Source organism: Lissotriton helveticus, chromosome 8, assembly GCF_964261635.1.
Source record: "Lissotriton helveticus chromosome 8, aLisHel1.1, whole genome shotgun sequence".
In the NCBI taxonomy this organism is placed as follows: domain Eukaryota; kingdom Metazoa; phylum Chordata; class Amphibia; order Caudata; family Salamandridae; genus Lissotriton; species Lissotriton helveticus.
Genome location: NC_136069.1, coordinates 818,873,720 through 818,893,280, shown reverse-complemented (window position 1 = coordinate 818,893,280; position 19,561 = coordinate 818,873,720). Strand labels below are relative to the sequence as shown.

The 19,561-nt window shown below is 39.5% G+C and overlaps 15 non-coding genes across 15 annotated transcripts; all 15 read right to left on the bottom strand.

Annotated features, from left to right (window-relative positions):
* Positions 1–693: 693 nt before the first annotated feature.
* TRNAV-CAC (transfer RNA valine (anticodon CAC)) lies at positions 694–766 on the bottom strand. Its single transcript has one exon. It is a non-coding gene; the product is annotated as a tRNA-Val (tRNA).
* A 288-nt stretch (positions 767–1,054) lies between these two features.
* On the bottom strand, positions 1,055–1,126 carry TRNAP-UGG (transfer RNA proline (anticodon UGG)). Its single transcript has one exon. It is a non-coding gene; the product is annotated as a tRNA-Pro (tRNA).
* A 2,253-nt stretch (positions 1,127–3,379) lies between these two features.
* Positions 3,380–3,452, bottom strand: TRNAV-CAC (transfer RNA valine (anticodon CAC)). The gene has a single exon. It is a non-coding gene; the product is annotated as a tRNA-Val (tRNA).
* A 288-nt stretch (positions 3,453–3,740) lies between these two features.
* Positions 3,741–3,812, bottom strand: TRNAP-UGG (transfer RNA proline (anticodon UGG)). The gene has a single exon. It is a non-coding gene; the product is annotated as a tRNA-Pro (tRNA).
* A 2,217-nt stretch (positions 3,813–6,029) lies between these two features.
* Positions 6,030–6,102, bottom strand: TRNAV-CAC (transfer RNA valine (anticodon CAC)). The gene has a single exon. It is a non-coding gene; the product is annotated as a tRNA-Val (tRNA).
* Positions 6,103–8,596: 2,494 nt separating this feature from the next.
* TRNAV-CAC (transfer RNA valine (anticodon CAC)) lies at positions 8,597–8,669 on the bottom strand. The gene has a single exon. It is a non-coding gene; the product is annotated as a tRNA-Val (tRNA).
* A 288-nt stretch (positions 8,670–8,957) lies between these two features.
* On the bottom strand, positions 8,958–9,029 carry TRNAP-UGG (transfer RNA proline (anticodon UGG)). Its single transcript has one exon. It is a non-coding gene; the product is annotated as a tRNA-Pro (tRNA).
* A 2,237-nt stretch (positions 9,030–11,266) lies between these two features.
* TRNAV-CAC (transfer RNA valine (anticodon CAC)) lies at positions 11,267–11,339 on the bottom strand. Its single transcript has one exon. It is a non-coding gene; the product is annotated as a tRNA-Val (tRNA).
* A 288-nt stretch (positions 11,340–11,627) lies between these two features.
* Positions 11,628–11,699, bottom strand: TRNAP-UGG (transfer RNA proline (anticodon UGG)). Its single transcript has one exon. It is a non-coding gene; the product is annotated as a tRNA-Pro (tRNA).
* Positions 11,700–13,820: 2,121 nt separating this feature from the next.
* TRNAV-CAC (transfer RNA valine (anticodon CAC)) lies at positions 13,821–13,893 on the bottom strand. Its single transcript has one exon. It is a non-coding gene; the product is annotated as a tRNA-Val (tRNA).
* Positions 13,894–14,181: 288 nt separating this feature from the next.
* Positions 14,182–14,253, bottom strand: TRNAP-UGG (transfer RNA proline (anticodon UGG)). The gene has a single exon. It is a non-coding gene; the product is annotated as a tRNA-Pro (tRNA).
* Positions 14,254–16,436: 2,183 nt separating this feature from the next.
* TRNAV-CAC (transfer RNA valine (anticodon CAC)) lies at positions 16,437–16,509 on the bottom strand. The gene has a single exon. It is a non-coding gene; the product is annotated as a tRNA-Val (tRNA).
* A 288-nt stretch (positions 16,510–16,797) lies between these two features.
* Positions 16,798–16,869, bottom strand: TRNAP-UGG (transfer RNA proline (anticodon UGG)). Its single transcript has one exon. It is a non-coding gene; the product is annotated as a tRNA-Pro (tRNA).
* A 2,153-nt stretch (positions 16,870–19,022) lies between these two features.
* TRNAV-CAC (transfer RNA valine (anticodon CAC)) lies at positions 19,023–19,095 on the bottom strand. Its single transcript has one exon. It is a non-coding gene; the product is annotated as a tRNA-Val (tRNA).
* Positions 19,096–19,383: 288 nt separating this feature from the next.
* Positions 19,384–19,455, bottom strand: TRNAP-UGG (transfer RNA proline (anticodon UGG)). The gene has a single exon. It is a non-coding gene; the product is annotated as a tRNA-Pro (tRNA).
* Positions 19,456–19,561: the final 106 nt, after the last annotated feature.

The window sequence follows — 19,561 nt, the reverse complement described above, 5'->3', positions numbered from 1 at the left end:
AATCATTGGTTTCTTTGTTAACGTGCACTGTCAAACATGGGACTTTCACACGTCAGGTAAATATGATAACCAATACACAACAGAAGCAGATGCAGATTGCTTATCAATGTCGTGATAGAACAGTTGTGATTTGAGTAGTAGAAGCGCCCCTGAATTGATACTTATTATATACAGCCTGTAAGATAGTCAAAAATGCATGCTAGGAGAGGAGATGCAAATATAAATGTATTAGAAAAATACATAAAGAGGAGTGATATGCTTTTATTCATGCAAGGCTAGAAAAAATCCCCATACTGTCGAAAGCATTCATACACCACCAAATGGAAATAAACAATTCTGACATTAAACGAAAAGGTGACGATGCATTTGTATCATCACCTTGAGAAGGATCATCTAGGAATTGAGCCCAAGCCTCAGCACTTAAAACCAAAAACACTCCACTAAAATAGGAGGCCTGTTGGTGCCAACAATTCTCAAAGTTAATGCTTGTTCTGGTTGAGCATTGAACCGAATGCAGGGCTCTTTTGAAAGTGAGGTCTGTGAATCAACAGATACATCCACATGCCAATTATGTTATTGTTTTTAAGAGAATTCACTTTCTTGGAACGAGACTGCATGAACCCACCTTCAGGGCCTGGACAATTTCATGCAAAACGGCAACTCTCAACATTGCAGCCAAGACAATATAACTAGTGTTTCTGCCCGGTTTCGAACCGGGGACCTTTCGCGTGTGAGGCGAACGTGATAACCACTACACTACAGAAACAGATACCTACAGGTGATTCTTCTGTGATGAAACTGCTCAAAACAGACTATTCCAAGGGCATCTGGTTTTAGATTTCTTTCATGCAACCTGCCCGACAGCCCTATCTGAACGCTTGTATATGCCTTGCAAGTTCAGCATTTTTGCAAAATGCTTAAAGAGAAATGTTTCCTATTTGCTCAGGCAGGGCAAGGTTAAAAGCATGAGACTCTAGCAAATAATCATCCACTACTGCAAAGAGAAAATTGATATTGGCTTTGAAATGCATACTTCAAAAGAGCACCAATGAAAGGGCTCGTCCGGGATTTGAACCCGGGACCTCTCGCACCCAAAGCGAGAATCATACCCCTAGACCAACGAGCCGTTGAAAGACCCTCACCTCTGAAAAGGTAATACCAGCTCTAAGCCCGCAATGAAGATCATGCTGGGGTCTTTTTCATGCTTGGTCTGTGAATTCACAGGAAATTCAGTGTCAACTTACCCTTTCTCAAACGATAGCACTATCATTTGTAAGTGTCCCCTTTTATTTTTTCTCAGCATTGGACAAGTCTTACAGGAAGTCAGCAGTTATTTATATATTTCTGCATTGGCTAGAGCCTAAAGAGAAAGAATAAAAAGCTGTTCATAACAACATAAGAAACACATTTTGCCTTTTCTCTCAAATACTTATTCCCTTTGTGCAAATCGGAATGCCAAGGTGAATAGCTGGGCCACAGATTCTGGCTAATTATCTATCTCTTGAATGCAAGAAGCAATAAAAACTGCCTAATGCAGGACTAAAGCATTCCTTGCATAGCCTCTAACATCATAACATAACTGAGCTGCTGGTAACAAGCTAAGCAATGCCTTCCCAAAATGAGAAGTACATGTGCTTATCTGCTCAATCAGCGCTCAATAAGGCTCGATCAGGCGAGATATAGGAAAGGTGGAAAGGGTCCAAATGGCTGTCCCTTCCTTTTTAGGGTGGGTCCTGCTGACTATCATAGGATTCCTCTTAAGAGTGGCCAGGGTCAGAGGAAAAACTTTCAATGCTTCTTAGTGTTCTCTCCAGAAGCAGGCATTTTCTGTGCCTTTAATTTCAGGCTTTTCCCAGCAGTCTCTGTTCTGCCTATGTAAATTAACAAAAGCAGTGCTTATTCCTCACTTGCTCTAATGTCCTTCCTGTCCACAAAGCTCTGCCTACGTATGCTTTTTTTCTTTTTCAGGGAAATTCTAAATGGTTTCTCTGTCCACTCTGTGGCAGTAGAATGCTGATTATGATGCCATGTTTTGTGGAATCACCAAGGTACAACTACAGAGGAATATATGAGTCTGAAGGACATGGAACTCTTAGCTAACACATCACAATATGTGATGCTTGCCAACCAAGCACTACATTCTGGTGCGCTGATGATCAGAACATTCTGCTCCTAAAGGAAAGAAAATACCGCTTGATTGAAAATAAAGTCTCTGTTTATATTAACGCTCTCTCTCTCCCTATATCTATCTATCTATCTATCTATCTATCTATCTATCTATCTATCTATCTATCTATCTATCTATCTATCTATCTATCTATCTATCTATCTATCTATCTATCTATCTATCTATCTATCTATCTATCTATCTATCTATCTATCTATCTATCTATCTATCTATCTATCTATCTATCTATCTATCTATCTATCTATCTATATATCTATCTATCTATCTATCTATCTATCTATATCTCTATCTATCTATCTATCTATCTATCTATCTATCTTTATATATGGATACATGCATACACCTACTCATAGATATGCCATGCATTTCTTTGGATTTGTTTCAACCTCTTGCCATTTATTTGAGAATCCCTACTTTTAAAGTGACTGCAAATGAAGTCATCTCTGGCACGTTTTGGCTGATGCAAGGTAACCAAAACACAAGACAACTTTTAATAAAAATCATTGGTTTCTTTGTTAACGTGCACTGTCAAACATGGGACTTTCACACGTCAGGTAAATATGATAACCAATACACAACAGAAGCAGATGCAGATTGCTTATCAATGTCGTGATAGAACAGTTGTGATTTGAGTAGTAGAAGCGCCCCTGAATTGATACTTATTATATACAGCCTGTAAGATAGTCAAAAATGCATGCTAGGAGAGGAGATGCAAATATAAATGTATTAGAAAAATACATAAAGAGGAGTGATATGCTTTTATTCATGCAAGGCTAGAAAAAATCCCCATACTGTCGAAAGCATTCATACACCACCAAATGGAAATAAACAATTCTGACATTAAACGAAAAGGTGACGATGCATTTGTATCATCACCTTGAGAAGGATCATCTAGGAATTGAGCCCAAGCCTCAGCACTTAAAACCAGAAACACTCCACTAAAATAGGAGGCCTGTTGGTGCCAACAATTCTCAAAGTTAATGCTTGTTCTGGTTGAGCATTGAACCAAATGCAGGGCTCTTTTGAAAGTGAGGTTTGTGAATCAACAGATACATCCACATGCCAATTATGTTATTGTTTTTAAGAGAATTCACTTTCTTGGAACGAGACTGCATGAACCCATCTTCAGGGCCTGGACAATTTCATGCAAAACGGCAACTCTCAACATTGCAGCCAAGACAATATAACTAGTGTTTCTGCCCGGTTTCGAACCGGGGACCTTTCGCGTGTGAGGCGAACGTGATAACCACTACACTACAGAAACAGATACCTACAGGTGATTCTTCTGTGATGAAACTGCTCAAAACAGACTATTCCAAGGGCATCTGGTTTTAGATTTCTTTCATGCAACCTGCCCGACAGCCCTATCTGAACGCTTGTATATGCCTTGCAAGTTCAGCATTTTTGCAAAATGCTTAAAGAGAAATGTTTCCTATTTGCTCAGGCAGGGCAAGGTTAAAAGCATGAGACTCTAGCAAATAATCATCCACTACTGCAAAGAGAAAATTGATATTGGCTTTGAAATGCATACTTCAAAAGAGCACCAATGAAAGGGCTCGTCCGGGATTTGAACCCGGGACCTCTCGCACCCAAAGCGAGAATCATACCCCTAGACCAACAAGCCGTTGAAAGACCCTCACCTCTGAAAAGGTAATACCAGCTCTAAGCCCGCAATGAAGATCATGCTGGGGTCTTTTTCATGCTTGGTCTGTGAATTCACAGGAAATTCAGTGTCAACTTACCCTTTCTCAAACGATAGCACTATCATTTGTAAGTGTCCCCTTTTATTTTTTCTCAGCATTGGACAAGTCTTACAGGAAGTCAGCAGTTATTTATATATTTCTGCATTGGCTAAAGCCTAAAGAGAAAGAATAAAAAGCTGTTCATAACAACATAAGAAACACATTTTGCCTTTTCTCTCAAATACTTATTCCCTTTGTGCAAATCGGAATGCCAAGGTGAATAGCTGGGCCACAGATTCTGGCTAATTATCTATCTCTTGAATGCAAGAAGCAATAAAAACTGCCTAATGCAGGACTAAAGCATTCCTTGCATAGCCTCTAACATCATAACATAACTGAGCTGCTGGTAACAAGCTAAGCAATGCCTTCCCAAAATGAGAAGTACATGTGCTTATGTGCTTATCCGCTCAATCAGCGCTCAATCAGGCTCGATCAGGCTCGATCAAGGAAAGGTGGAAAGGGTCCAAATGGCTGTCCCTTCCTTTTTAGGGTGGGTCCTGCTGACTATCATAGGATTCCTCTTAAGAGTGGCCAGGGTCAGAGGAAAAACTTTCAATGCTTCTTAGTGTTCTCTCCAGAAGCAGGCATTTTCTGTGCCTTTAATTTCAGGCTTTTCCCAGCAGTCTCTGTTCTGCCTATGTAAATTAACAAAAGCAGTGCTTATTCCTCACTTGCTCTAATGTCCTTCCTGTCCACAAAGCTCTGCCTAAGTATGCTTTTTTTCTTTTTCAGGGAAATTCTAAATGGTTTCTCTGTCCACTCTGTGGCAGTAGAATGCTGATTATGATGCCATGTTTTGTGGAATCACCAAGGTACAATTACAGAGGAATATATGAGTCTGAAGGACATGGAACTCTTAGCTAACACATCACAATATGTGATGCTTGCCAACCAAGCACTACATTCTGGTGCTCTGATGATCAGAACATTCTGCTCCTAAAGGAAAGAAAATACCGCTTGATTGAAAATAAAGTCTCTGTTTATATTAACGCTCTCTCTCTCCCTATATCTATCTATCTATCTATCTATCTATCTATCTATCTATCTATCTATCTATCTATCTATCTATCTATCTATCTATCTATCTATCTATCTATCTATCTATCTATCTATCTATCTATCTATCTATCTATCTATCTATCTATCTATCTATCTATCTATCTATCTATCTATCTATCTATCTATCTATCTATATCTCTATCTATCTATCTATCTATCTATCTATCTTTATATATGGATACATGCATACACCTACTCATAGATATGCCATGCATTTCTTTGGATTTGTTTCAACCTCTTGCCATTTATTTGAGAATCCCTACTTTTCAAGTGACTGCAAATGAAGTCATCTCTGGCACGTTTTGGCTGATGCAAGGTAACCAAAACACAAGACAACTTTTAATAAAAATCATTGGTTTCTTTGTTAACGTGCACTGTCAAACATGGGACTTTCACACGTCAGGTAAATATGATAACCAATACACAACAGAAGCAGATGCAGATTGCTTATCAATGTCGTGATAGAACAGTTGTGATTTGAGTAGTAGAAGCGCCCCTGAATTGATACTTATTATATACAGCCTGTAAGATAGTCAAAAATGCATGCTAGGAGAGGAGATGCAAATATAAATGTATTAGAAAAATACATAAAGAGGAGTGATATGCTTTTATTCATGCAAGGCTAGAAAAAATCCCCATACTGTCGAAAGCATTCATACACCACCAAATGGAAATAAACAATTCTGACATTAAACGAAAAGGTGACGATGCATTTGTATCATCACCTTGAGAAGGATCATCTAGGAATTGAGCCCAAGCCTCAGCACTTAAAACCAGAAACACTCCACTAAAATAGGAGGCCTGTTGGTGCCAACAATTCTCAAAGTTAATGCTTGTTCTGGTTGAGCATTGAACCGAATGCAGGGCTCTTTTGAAAGTGAGGTCTGTGAATCAACAGATACATCCACATGCCAATTATGTTATTGTTTTTAAGAGAATTCACTTTCTTGGAACGAGACTGCATGAACCCATCTTCAGGGCCTGGACAATTTCATGTAAAACGGCAACTCTCAACATTGCAGCCAAGACAATATAACTAGTGTTTCTGCCCGGTTTCGAACCGGGGACCTTTCGCGTGTGAGGCGAACGTGATAACCACTACACTACAGAAACAGATACCTACAGGTGATTCTTCTGTGATGAAACTGCTCAAAACAGACTATTCCAAGGGCATCTGGTTTTAGATTTCTTTCATGCAACCTGCCCGACAGCCCTATCTGAACGCTTGTATATGCCTTGCAAGTTCAGCATTTTTGCAAAATGCTTAAAGAGAAATGTTTCCTATTTGCTCAGGCAGGGCAAGGTTAAAAGCATGAGACTCTAGCAAATAATCATCCACTACTGCAAAGAGAAAATTGATATTGGCTTTGAAATGCATACTTCAAAAGAGCACCAATGAAAGGGCTCGTCCGGGATTTGAACCCGGGACCTCTCGCACCCAAAGCAAAATCATACCCCTAGACCAACGAGCCGTTGAAAGACCCTCACCTCTGAAAAGGTAATACCAGCTCTAAGCCCGCAATGAAGATCATGCTGGGGTCTTTTTCATGCTTGGTCTGTGAATTCACAGGAAATTCAGTGTCAACTTACCCTTTCTCAAACGATAGCACTATCATTTGTAAGTGTCCCCTTTTATTTTTTCTCAGCATTGGACAAGTCTTACAGGAAGTCAGCAGTTATTTATATATTTCTGCATTGGCTAGAGCCTAAAGAGAAAGAATAAAAAGCTGTTCATAACAACATAAGAAACACATTTTGCCTTTTCTCTCAAATACTTATTCCCTTTGTGCAAATCGGAATGCCAAGGTGAATAGCTGGGCCACAGATTCTGGCTAATTATCTATCTCTTGAATGCAAGAAGCAATAAAAACTGCCTAATGCAGGACTAAAGCATTCCTTGCATAGCCTCTAACATCATAACATAACTGAGCTGCTGGTAACAAGCTAAGCAATGCCTTCCCAAAATGAGAAGTACATGTGCTTATGTGCTTATCCGCTCAATTAGCGCTCGATCAGGCTCGATATAGGAAAGGTGGAAAGGGTCCAAATGGCTGTCCCTTCCTTTTTAGGGTGGGTCCTGCTGACTATCATAGGATTCCTCTTAAGAGTGGCCAGGGTCAGAGGAAAAACTTTCAATGCTTCTTAGTGTTCTCTCCAGAAGCAGGCATTTTCTGTGCCTTTAATTTCAGGCTTTTCCCAGCAGTCTCTGTTCTGCATATGTAAATTAACAAAAGCAGTGCTTATTCCTCACTTGCTCTAATGTCCTTCCTGTCCACAAAGCTCTGCCTAAGTATGCTTTTTTTCTTTTTCAGGGAAATTCTAAATGGTTTCTCTGTCCACTCTGTGGCAGTAGAATGCTGATAATGATGCCATGTTTTGTGGAATCACCAAGGTACAACTACAGAGGAATATATGAGTCTGAAGGACATGGAACTCTTAGCTAACACATCACAATATGTGATGCTTGCCAACCAAGCACTACATTCTGGTGCGCTGATGATCAGAACATTCTGCTCCTAAAGGAAAGAAAATACCGCTTGATTGAAAATAAAGTCTCTGTTTATATTAACGCTCTCTCTCTCCCTATATCTATCTATCTATCTATCTATCTATCTATCTATCTATCTATCTATCTATCTATCTATCTATCTATCTATCTATCTATCTATCTATCTATCTATCTATCTATCTATTTATCTATCTATATCTCTATCTATCTATCTATCTATCTATCTTTATATATGGATACATGCATACACCTACTCATAGATATGCCATGCATTTCTTTGGATTTGTTTCAACCTCTTGCCATTTATTTGAGAATCCCTACTTTTCAAGTGACTGCAAATGAAGTCATCTCTGGCACGTTTTGGCTGATGCAAGGTAACCAAAACACAAGACAACTTTTAATAAAAATCATTGGTTTCTTTGTTAACGTGCACTGTCAAACATGGGACTTTCACACGTCAGGTAAATATGATAACCAATACACAACAGAAGCAGATGCAGATTGCTTATCAATGTCGTGATAGAACAGTTGTGATTTGAGTAGTAGAAGCGCCCCTGAATTGATACTTATTATATACAGCCTGTAAGATAGTCAAAAATGCATGCTAGGAGAGGAGATGCAAATATAAATGTATTAGAAAAATACATAAAGAGGAGTGATATGCTTTTATTCATGCAAGGCTAGAAAAAATCCCCATACTGTCGAAAGCATTCATACACCACCAAATGGAAATAAACAATTCTGACATTAAACGAAAAGGTGACGATGCATTTGTATCATCACCTTGAGAAGGATCATCTAGGAATTGAGCCCAAGCCTCAGCACTTAAAACCAAAAACACTCCACTAAAATAGGAGGCCTGTTGGTGCCAACAATTCTCAAAGTTAATGCTTGTTCTGGTTGAGCATTGAACCGAATGCAGGGCTCTTTTGAAAGTGAGGTCTGTGAATCAACAGATACATCCACATGCCAATTATGTTATTGTTTTTAAGAGAATTCACTTTCTTGGAACGAGACTGCATGAACCCACCTTCAGGGCCTGGACAATTTCATGCAAAACGGCAACTCTCAACATTGCAGCCAAGACAATATAACTAGTGTTTCTGCCCGGTTTCGAACCGGGGACCTTTCGCGTGTGAGGCGAACGTGATAACCACTACACTACAGAAACAGATACCTACAGGTGATTCTTCTGTGATGAAACTGCTCAAAACAGACTATTCCAAGGGCATCTGGTTTTAGATTTCTTTCATGCAACCTGCCCGACAGCCCTATCTGAACGCTTGTATATGCCTTGCAAGTTCAGCATTTTTGCAAAATGCTTAAAGAGAAATGTTTCCTATTTGCTCAGGCAGGGCAAGGTTAAAAGCATGAGACTCTAGCAAATAATCATCCACTACTGCAAAGAGAAAATTGATATTGGCTTTGAAATGCATACTTCAAAAGAGCACCAATGAAAGGGCTCGTCCGGGATTTGAACCCGGGACCTCTCGCACCCAAAGCGAGAATCATACCCCTAGACCAACGAGCCGTTGAAAGACCCTCACCTCTGAAAAGGTAATACCAGCTCTAAGCCCGCAATGAAGATCATGCTGGGGTCTTTTTCATGCTTGGTCTGTGAATTCACAGGAAATTCAGTGTCAACTTACCCTTTCTCAAACGATAGCACTATCATTTGTAAGTGTCCCCTTTTATTTTTTCTCAGCATTGGACAAGTCTTACAGGAAGTCAGCAGTTATTTATATATTTCTGCATTGGCTAGAGCCTAAAGAGAAAGAATAAAAAGCTGTTCATAACAACATAAGAAACACATTTTGCCTTTTCTCTCAAATACTTATTCCCTTTGTGCAAATCGGAATGCCAAGGTGAATAGCTGGGCCACAGATTCTGGCTAATTATCTATCTCTTGAATGCAAGAAGCAATAGAAACTGCCTAATGCAGGACTAAAGCATTCCTTGCATAGCCTCTAACATCATAACATAACTGAGCTGCTGGTAACAAGCTAAGCAATGCCTTCCCAAAATGAGAAGTACATGTGCTTATCTGCTCAATCAGCGCTCAATAAGGCTCGATCAGGCGAGATATAGGAAAGGTGGAAAGGGTCCAAATGGCTGTCCCTTCCTTTTTAGGGTGGGTCCTGCTGACTATCATAGGATTCCTCTTAAGAGTGGCCAGGGTCAGAGGAAAAACTTTCAATGCTTCTTAGTGTTCTCTCCAGAAGCAGGCATTTTCTGTGCCTTTAATTTCAGGCTTTTCCCAGCAGTCTCTGTTCTGCCTATGTAAATTAACAAAAGCAGTGCTTATTCCTCACTTGCTCTAATGTCCTTCCTGTCCACAAAGCTCTGCCTACGTATGCTTTTTTTCTTTTTCAGGGAAATTCTAAATGGTTTCTCTGTCCACTCTGTGGCAGTAGAATGCTGATTATGATGCCATGTTTTGTGGAATCACCAAGGTACAACTACAGAGGAATATATGAGTCTGAAGGACATGGAACTCTTAGCTAACACATCACAATATGTGATGCTTGCCAACCAAGCACTACATTCTGGTGCGCTGATGATCAGAACATTCTGCTCCTAAAGGAAAGAAAATACCGCTTGATTGAAAATAAAGTCTCTGTTTATATTAACGCTCTCTCTCTCCCTATATCTATCTATCTATCTATCTATCTATCTATCTATCTATCTATCTATCTATCTATCTATCTATCTATCTATCTATCTATCTATCTATCTATCTATCTATCTATCTATCTATCTATCTATCTATCTATCTATCTATCTATCTATCTATCTATCTATCTATCTATCTATCTATCTATCTATCTATCTATCTATATCTCTATCTATCTATCTATCTATCTATCTATCTATCTATCTATCTATCTATCTATCTTTATATATGGATACATGCATACACCTACTCATAGATATGCCATGCATTTCTTTGGATTTGTTTCAACCTCTTGCCATTTATTTGAGAATCCCTACTTTTAAAGTGACTGCAAATGAAGTCATCTCTGGCACGTTTTGGCTGATGCAAGGTAACCAAAACACAAGACAACTTTTAATAAAAATCATTGGTTTCTTTCTTAACGTGCACTGTCAAACATGGGACTTTCACACGTCAGGTAAATATGATAACCAATACACAACAGAAGCAGATGCAGATTGCTTATCAATGTCGTGATAGAACAGTTGTGATTTGAGTAGTAGAAGCGCCCCTGAATTGATACTTATTATATACAGCCTGTAAGATAGTCAAAAATGCATGCTAGGAGAGGAGATGCAAATATAAATGTATTAGAAAAATACATAAAGAGGAGTGATATGCTTTTATTCATGCAAGGCTAGAAAAAATCCCCATACTGTCGAAAGCATTCATACACCACCAAATGGAAATAAACAATTCTGACATTAAACGAAAAGGTGACGATGCATTTGTATCATCACCTTGAGAAGGATCATCTAGGAATTGAGCCCAAGCCTCAGCACTTAAAACCAGAAACACTCCACTAAAATAGGAGGCCTGTTGGTGCCAACAATTCTCAAAGTTAATGCTTGTTCTGGTTGAGCATTGAACCAAATGCAGGGCTCTTTTGAAAGTGAGGTTTGTGAATCAACAGATACATCCACATGCCAATTATGTTATTGTTTTTAAGAGAATTCACTTTCTTGGAACGAGACTGCATGAACCCATCTTCAGGGCCTGGACAATTTCATGCAAAACGGCAACTCTCAACATTGCAGCCAAGACAATATAACTAGTGTTTCTGCCCGGTTTCGAACCGGGGACCTTTCGCGTGTGAGGCGAACGTGATAACCACTACACTACAGAAACAGATACCTACAGGTGATTCTTCTGTGATGAAACTGCTCAAAACAGACTATTCCAAGGGCATCTGGTTTTAGATTTCTTTCATGCAACCTGCCCGACAGCCCTATCTGAACGCTTGTATATGCCTTGCAAGTTCAGCATTTTTGCAAAATGCTTAAAGAGAAATGTTTCCTATTTGCTCAGGCAGGGCAAGGTTAAAAGCATGAGACTCTAGCAAATAATCATCCACTACTGCAAAGAGAAAATTGATATTGGCTTTGAAATGCATACTTCAAAAGAGCACCAATGAAAGGGCTCGTCCGGGATTTGAACCCGGGACCTCTCGCACCCAAAGCGAGAATCATACCCCTAGACCAACGAGCCGTTGAAAGACCCTCACCTCTGAAAAGGTAATACCAGCTCTAAGCCCGCAATGAAGATCATGCTGGGGTCTTTTTCATGCTTGGTCTGTGAATTCACAGGAAATTCAGTGTCAACTTACCCTTTCTCAAACGATAGCACTATCATTTGTAAGTGTCCCCTTTTATTTTTTCTCAGCATTGGACAAGTCTTACAGGAAGTCAGCAGTTATTTATATATTTCTGCATTGGCTAAAGCCTAAAGAGAAAGAATAAAAAGCTGTTCATAACAACATAAGAAACACATTTTGCCTTTTCTCTCAAATACTTATTCCCTTTGTGCAAATCGGAATGCCAAGGTGAATAGCTGGGCCACAGATTCTGGCTAATTATCTATCTCTTGAATGCAAGAAGCAATAAAAACTGCCTAATGCAGGACTAAAGCATTCCTTGCATAGCCTCTAACATCATAACATAACTGAGCTGCTGGTAACAAGCTAAGCAATGCCTTCCCAAAATGAGAAGTACATGTGCTTATGTGCTTATCCGCTCAATCAGCGCTCAATCAGGCTCGATCAGGCTCGATCAAGGAAAGGTGGAAAGGGTCCAAATGGCTGTCCCTTCCTTTTTAGGGTGGGTCCTGCTGACTATCATAGGATTCCTCTTAAGAGTGGCCAGGGTCAGAGGAAAAACTTTCAATGCTTCTTAGTGTTCTCTCCAGAAGCAGGCATTTTCTGTGCCTTTAATTTCAGGCTTTTCCCAGCAGTCTCTGTTCTGCCTATGTAAATTAACAAAAGCAGTGCTTATTCCTCACTTGCTCTAATGTCCTTCCTGTCCACAAAGCTCTGCCTAAGTATGCTTTTTTTCTTTTTCAGGGAAATTCTAAATGGTTTCTCTGTCCACTCTGTGGCAGTAGAATGCTGATTATGATGCCATGTTTTGTGGAATCACCAAGGTACAATTACAGAGGAATATATGAGTCTGAAGGACATGGAACTCTTAGCTAACACATCACAATATGTGATGCTTGCCAACCAAGCACTACATTCTGGTGCGCTGATGATCAGAACATTCTGCTCCTAAAGGAAAGAAAATACCGCTTGATTGAAAATAAAGTCTCTGTTTATATTAACGCTCTCTCTCTCCCTATATCTATCTATCTATCTATCTATCTATCTATCTATCTATCTATCTATCTATCTATCTATCTATCTATCTATCTATCTATCTATCTATCTATCTATATCTCTATCTATCTATCTATCTATCTATCTTTATATATGGATACATGCATACACCTACTCATAGATATGCCATGCATTTCTTTGGATTTGTTTCAACCTCTTGCCATTTATTTGAGAATCCCTACTTTTCAAGTGACTGCAAATGAAGTCATCTCTGGCACGTTTTGGCTGATGCAAGGTAACCAAAACACAAGACAACTTTTAATAAAAATCATTGGTTTCTTTGTTAACGTGCACTGTCAAACATGGGACTTTCACACGTCAGGTAAATATGATAACCAATACACAACAGAAGCAGATGCAGATTGCTTATCAATGTCGTGATAGAACAGTTGTGATTTGAGTAGTAGAAGCGCCCCTGAATTGATACTTATTATATACAGCCTGTAAGATAGTCAAAAATGCATGCTAGGAGAGGAGATGCAAATATAAATGTATTAGAAAAATACATAAAGAGGAGTGATATGCATTTATTCATGCAAGGCTAGAAAAAATCCCCATACTGTCGAAAGCATTCATACACCACCAAATGGAAATAAACAATTCTGACATTAAACGAAAAGGTGACGATGCATTTGTATCATCACCTTGAGAAGGATCATCTAGGAATTGAGCCCAAGCCTCAGCACTTAAAACCAGAAACACTCCACTAAAATAGGAGGCCTGTTGGTGCCAACAATTCTCAAAGTTAATGCTTGTTCTGGTTGAGCATTGAACCGAATGCAGGGCTCTTTTGAAAGTGAGGTCTGTGAATCAACAGATACATCCACATGCCAATTATGTTATTGTTTTTAAGAGAATTCCCTTTCTTGGAACGACACTGCATGAACCCACCTTCAGGGCCTGGACAATTTCATGCAAAACTGCAACTCTCAACATTGCAGCCAAGACAATATAACTAGTGTTTCTGCCCGGTTTCGAACCGGGGACCTTTCGCGTGTGAGGCGAACGTGATAACCACTACACTACAGAAACAGATACCTACAGGTGATTCTTCTGTGATGAAACTGCTCAAAACAGACTATTCCAAGGGCATCTGGTTTTAGATTTCTTTCATGCAACCTGCCCGACAGCCCTATCTGAACGCTTGTATATGCCTTGCAAGTTCAGCATTTTTGCAAAATGCTTAAAGAGAAATGTTTCCTATTTGCTCAGGCAGGGCAAGGTTAAAAGTATGAGACTCTAGCAAATAATCATCCACTACTGCAAAGAGAAAATTGATATTGGCTTTGAAATGCATACTTCAAAAGAGCACCAATGAAAGGGCTCGTCCGGGATTTGAACCCGGGACCTCTCGCACCCAAAGCGAGAATCATACCCCTAGACCAACGAGCCGTTGAAAGCCCCTCACCTCTGAAAAGGTAATACCAGCTCTAAGCCCGCAATGAAGATCATGCTGGGGTCTTTTTCATGCTTGGTCTGTGAATTCACAGGAAATTCAGTGTCAACTTACCCTTTCTCAAACGATAGCACTATCATTTGTAAGTGTCCCCTTTTATTTTTTCTCAGGATTGGACAAGTCTTACAGGAAGTCAGCAGTTATTTATATATTTCTGCATTGGCTAGAGCCTAAAGAGAAAGAATAAAAAGCTGTTCATAACAACATAAGAAACACATTTTGCCTTTTCTCTCAAATACTTATTCCCTTTGTGCAAATCGGAATGCCAAGGTGAATAGCTGGGCCACAGATTCTGGCTAATTATCTAGCTCTTGAATGCGAGAAGCAATAAAAACTGCCTAATGCAGGACTAAAGCATTCCTTGCATAGCCTCTAACATCATAACATAACTGAGCTGCTGGTAACAAGCTAAGCAATGCCTTCCCAAAATAAGAAGTACATGTGCTTATGTGCTTATCCGCTCAATCAGCGCTCAATCAGGCTCGATCAAGGAAAGGTGGAAAGGGTCCAAATGGCTGTCCCTTCCTTTTTAGGGTGGGTCCTGCTGACTATCATAGGATTCCTCTTAAGAGTGGCCAGGGTCAGAGGAAAAACTTTCAATGCTTCTTAGTGTTCTCTCCAGAAGCAGGCATTTTCTGTGCCTTTAATTTCAGGCTTTTCCCAGCAGTCTCTGTTCTGCCTATGTAAATTAACAAAAGCAGTGCTTATTGCTCACTTGCTCTAATGTCCTTCCTGTCCACAAAGCTCTGCCTAAGTATGCTTTTTTTCTTTTTCAGGGAAATTCTAAATGGTTTCTCTGTCCACTCTGTGGCAGTAGAATGCTGATTATGATGCCATGTTTTGTGGAATCACCAAGGTACAACTACAGAGGAATATATGAGTCTGAAGGACATGGAACTCTTAGCTAACACATCACAATATGTGATGCTTGCCAACCAAGCACTACATTCTGGTGCGCTGATGATCAGAACATTCTGCTCCTAAAGGAAAGAAAATACCGCTTGATTGAAAATAAAGTCTCTGTTTATATTAACGCTCTCTCTCTCCCTATATCTATCTATCTATCTATCTATCTATCTATCTATCTATCTATCTATCTATCTATCTATCTATCTATCTATCTATCTATCTATCTATCTATCTATCTATCTATCTATCTATCTATCTATCTATCTATCTATCTATCTATCTATCTATCTATCTATCTATCTATATCTCTATCTATCTATCTATCTATCTATCTATCTTTATATATGGATACATGCATACACCTACTCATAGATATGCCATGCATTTCTTTGGATTTGTTTCAACCTCTTGCCATTTATTTGAGAATCCCTACTTTTCAAGTGACTGCAAATGAAGTCATCTCTGGCACGTTTTGGCTGATGCAAGGTAACCAAAACACAAGACAACTTTTAATAAAAATCATTGGTTTCTTTGTTAACGTGCACTGTCAAACATGGGACTTTCACACGTCAGGTAAATATGATAACCAATACACAACAGAAGCAGATGCAGATTGCTTATCAATGTCGTGATAGAACAGTTGTGATTTGAGTAGTAGAAGCGCCCCTGAATTGATACTTATTATATACAGCCTGTAAGATAGTCAAAAATGCATGCTAGGAGAGGAGATGCAAATATAAATGTATTAGAAAAATACATAAAGAGGAGTGATATGCTTTTATTCATGCAAGGCTAGAAAAAATCCCCATACTGTCGAAAGCATTCATACACCACCAAATGGAAATAAACAATTCTGACATTAAACGAAAAGGTGACGATGCATTTGTATCATCACCTTGAGAAGGATCATCTAGGAATTGAGCCCAAGCCTCAGCACTTAAAACCAGAAACACTCCACTAAAATAGGAGGCCTGTTGGTGCCAACAATTCTCAAAGTTAATGCTTGTTCTGGTTGAGCATTGAACCGAATGCAGGGCTCTTTTGAAAGTGAGGTTTGTGAATCAACAGATACATCCACATGCCAATTATGTTATTGTTTTTAAGAGAATTCACTTTCTTGGAACGAGACTGCATGAACCCATCTTCAGGGCCTGGACAATTTCATGCAAAACGGCAACTCTCAACATTGCAGCCAAGACAATATAACTAGTGTTTCTGCCTGGTTTCGAACCAGGGACCTTTCGCGTGTGAGGCGAACGTGATAACCACTACACTACAGAAACAGATACCTACAGGTGATTCTTCTGTGATGAAACTGCTCAAAACAGACTATTCCAAGGGCATCTGGTTTTAGATTTCTTTCATGCAACCTGCCCGACAGCCCTATCTGAACGCTTGTATATGCCTTGCAAGTTCAGCATTTTTGCAAAATGCTTAAAGAGAAATGTTTCCTATTTGCTCAGGCAGGGCAAGGTTAAAAGCATGAGACTCTAGCAAATAATCATCCACTACTGCAAAGAGAAAATTGATATTGGCTTTGAAATGCATACTTCAAAAGAGCACCAATGAAAGGGCTCGTCCGGAATTTGAACCCGGGACCTCTCGCACCCAAAGCGAAAATCATACCCCTAGACCAACGAGCCGTTGAAAGACCCTCACCTCTGAAAAGGTAATACCAGCTCTAAGCCCGCAATGAAGATCATGCTGGGGTCTTTTTCATGCTTGGTCTGTGAATTCACAGGAAATTCAGTGTCAACTTACCCTTTCTCAAACGATAGCACTATCATTTGTAAGTGTCCCCTTTTATTTTTTCTCAGCATTGGACAAGTCTTACAGGAAGTCAGCAGTTATTTATATATTTCTGCATTGGCTAGAGCCTAAAGAGAAAGAATAAAAAGCTGTTCATAACAACATAAGAAACACATTTTGCCTTTTCTCTCAAATACTTATTCCCTTTGTGCAAATCGGAATGCCAAGGTGAATAGCTGGGCCACAGATTCTGGCTAATTATCTATCTCTTGAATGCAAGAAGCAATAAAAACTGCCTAATGCAGGACTAAAGCATTCCTTGCATAGCCTCTAACATCATAACATAACTGAGCTGCTGGTAACAAGCTAAGCAATGCCTTCCCAAAATGAGAAGTACATGTGCTTATGTGCTTATCCGCTCAATTAGCGCTCGATCAGGCTCGATCAGGCGAGATATAGGAAAGGTGGAAAGGGTCCAAATGGCTGTCCCTTCCTTTTTAGGGTGGGTCCTGCTGACTATCATAGGATTCCTCTTAAGAGTGGCCAGGGTCAGAGGAAAAACTTTCAATGCTTCTTAGTGTTCTCTCCAGAAGCAGGCATTTTCTGTGCCTTTAATTTCAGGCTTTTCCCAGCAGTCTCTGTTCTGCATATGTAAATTAACAAAAGCAGTGCTTATTCCTCACTTGCTCTAATGTCCTTCCTGTCCACAAAGCTCTGCCTAAGTATGCTTTTTTTCTTTTTCAGGGAAATTCTAAATGGTTTCTCTGTCCACTCTGTGGCAGTAGAATGCTGATTATGATGCCATGTTTTGTGGAATCACCAAGGTACAACTACAGAGGAATATATGAGTCTGAAGGACATGGAACTCTTAGCTAACACATCACAATATGTGATGCTTGCCAACCAAGCACTACATTCTGGTGCGCTGATGATCAGAACATTCTGCTCCTAAAGGAAAGAAAATACCGCTTGATTGAAAATAAAGTCTCTGTTTATATTAACGCTCTCTCTCTCCCTATATCTATCTATCTATCTATCTATCTATCTATCTATCTATCTATCTATCTATCTATCTATCTATCTATCTATCTATCTATCTATCTATCTATCTATCTATCTATCTATCTATCTATCTATCTATCTATATCTCTATCTATCTATCTATCTATCTATCTTTATATATGGATACATGCATACACCTACTCATAGATATGCCATGCATTTCTTTGGATTTGTTTCAACCTCTTGCCATTTATTTGAGAATCCCTACTTTTCAAGTGACTGCAAATGAAGTCATCTCTGGCACGTTTTGGCTGATGCAAGGTAACCAAAACACAAGACAACTTTTAATAAAAATCATTGGTTTCTTTGTTAACGTGCACTGTCAAACATGGGACTTTCACACGTCAGGTAAATATGATAACCAATACACAACAGAAGCAGATGCAGATTGCTTATCAATGTCGTGATAGAACAGTTGTGATTTGAGTAGTAGAAGCGCCCCTGAATTGATACTTATTATATACAGCCTGTAAGATAGTCAAAAATGCATGCTAGGAGAGGAGATGCAAATATAAATGTATTAGAAAAATACATAAAGAGGAGTGATATGCTTTTATTCATGCAAGGCTAGAAAAAATCCCCATACTGTCGAAAGCATTCATACACCACCAAATGGAAATAAACAATTCTGACATTAAACGAAAAGGTGACGATGCATTTGTATCATCACCTTGAGAAGGATCATCTAGGAATTGAGCCCAAGCCTCAGCACTTAAAACCAGAAACACTCCACTAAAATAGGAGGCCTGTTGGTGCCAACAATTCTCAAAGTTAATGCTTGTTCTGGTTGAGCATTGAACCGAATGCAGGGCTCTTTTGAAAGTGAGGTCTGTGAATCAACAGATACATCCACATGCCAATTATGTTATTGTTTTTAAGAGAATTCCCTTTCTTGGAACGACACTGCATGAACCCACCTTCAGGGCCTGGACAATTTCATGCAAAACTGCAACTCTCAACATTGCAGCCAAGACAATATAACTAGTGTTTCTGCCCGGTTTCGAACCGGGGACCTTTCGCGTGTGAGGCGAACGTGATAACCACTACACTACAGAAACAGATACCTACAGGTGATTCTTCTGTGATGAAACTGCTCAAAACAGACTATTCCAAGGGCATCTGGTTTTAGATTTCTTTCATGCAACCTGCCCGACAGCCCTATCTGAACGCTTGTATATGCCTTGCAAGTTCAGCATTTTTGCAAAATGCTTAAAGAGAAATGTTTCCTATTTGCTCAGGCAGGGCAAGGTTAAAAGTATGAGACTCTAGCAAATAATCATCCACTACTGCAAAGAGAAAATTGATATTGGCTTTGAAATGCATACTTCAAAAGAGCACCAATGAAAGGGCTCGTCCGGGATTTGAACCCGGGACCTCTCGCACCCAAAGCGAGAATCATACCCCTAGACCAACGAGCCGTTGAAAGCCCCTCACCTCTGAAAAGGTAATACCAGCTCTAAGCCCGCAATGAAGATCATGCTGGGGTCTTTTTCATGCTTGGTCTGTGAATTCACAGGAAATTCA